The sequence below is a fragment of the Carlito syrichta genome, unplaced genomic scaffold, assembly GCF_000164805.1.
Source record: "Carlito syrichta isolate Samal-C Ts95f unplaced genomic scaffold, Tarsius_syrichta-2.0.1 Scaffold120595, whole genome shotgun sequence".
NCBI lineage: Eukaryota > Metazoa > Chordata > Mammalia > Primates > Tarsiidae > Carlito > Carlito syrichta.
The window spans coordinates 11,849-13,433 of NW_007064691.1; positions in this window are offsets into that span (position 1 = coordinate 11,849).

Sequence of the window (1,585 nt, forward strand, 5' to 3'; positions counted from 1 at the left end):
AATTTTTTTTTTTTAAATCAGGAGTTTATTAGGAAGACAGAAAAACTCCCAAGCCGGAGAGGGCCCAAAAGAGTTGCCTTTTTTTTTTTTTTAAAGAGATGAGGTCTCACTATGTTGCCTTAGACTGGTCTGGAACTCCTAGGCTTAAGCAATCTTCTTGCCTTGGCCCCTCCCAAAGTGCTGGGATTGTGTGAGCTACCACACCCAACATTAGGTCTCTTACGGAATGGATTGAGTTGGCATATGGGAGCCAGACTAGTTAGGGCTGGTGTGGAAAGACTGAAACTTCCACCCAGGCAAATAGAGGTAATGCAATGGGAAAAAGCAGTCTTGGGGAGGGATGACAACACACTTCTGTATCCAGCAGGTAGTGGAATTGAGAGGTCTGAGCTGACAGACTTGAGAGTTTTCAACATGTAGATGGAAGTGGTAGAAGTTGGCTGGAGTTCCCATAGACAAGAGGAGTTGAGGGCTCTGAGTACCATTTCATGTCTAGCATCAAACCCAGGGGTATGTTTTGTAGATCCTTTTTTAGTGACTGAGTGAATCTGAATTGTAAAATCGGTTCTATCTATTATCACTCTGCACTTTAGATCAATGGTAATGTTAGCACCAGATTCAAGGACACTGGGGATTTTCCTAGACAAGAGGGTCAGAACAGAACACCGAGTACTTTGGGGATGAAATGAGGTCTGGAAAGCAGGTTTCCAGTCCCACAGGGGATTCGACTATTCCCTCCACCCTTAGCAGTCTGGGTGTTGCTTTATTCTTTTTGAAACTGCAATAGAGCTGGTTTTAAAATAGCTCACCACATTACACTAAATTTAGCCAAGTGACACATTTGAGGCAGCCAGGACTGCCAGCATAACGGCCCATAATACCAGCTATTTGAGACCAACCATCTCCCATCAGACCACACACTAGCAGTTCCCACCACGGTGAACTAACATGAAACTATCAGTTGAGCCGTTTCTTTTTTTTTTTTGAGTTGGAGTCTCACTCTGTCGCCCAGACTGGAGTGCAGTGGTCGCTCCCGGCCACCGCAGCCTCGACCTGCTGGGCTTCAGCAATCCTTCCACCTCAGCCGTCCAAGTAGCTGGAACTACAGGCACGTGCTACCACACCCAGCTAATTTTTGATTTATTGTAGAGATGAGGTCTCACCAAGTTGCCCAGGCGGGTCTCGAACCCACGGGCTCAGGCAATCCACTCACCTCAGCCTCTCAAAGCGTTGGTATTACAGGCTGAGCCACTAAGCCCAGCAGCTGAGCAGTTTCTAATGTGAGTCAACACATCTGAAAAAGGAATCTGAATGTTGGACATGATTTAAATTCAATGAGTACTTTATTTATAAGTAAGACTGTACAGGACTCAGCAGTGTCTAATTTAGGTCCCATGTATAACACTAAAAATTAAAAATGAATAATTCAGCTTATAGCAAAGGTTACTTCCATCTAACTCAGGCCTTCTTTAGTTTTTGGCTGGGTGTGGTGGCTCATGCCTGTAATCCCAGCACTTTGGGAGGGGGAGGCAAGAGGATTGCCTGAGCCCATGGGTTCAAGACCAGCCTGGGCAACATGGTGAGA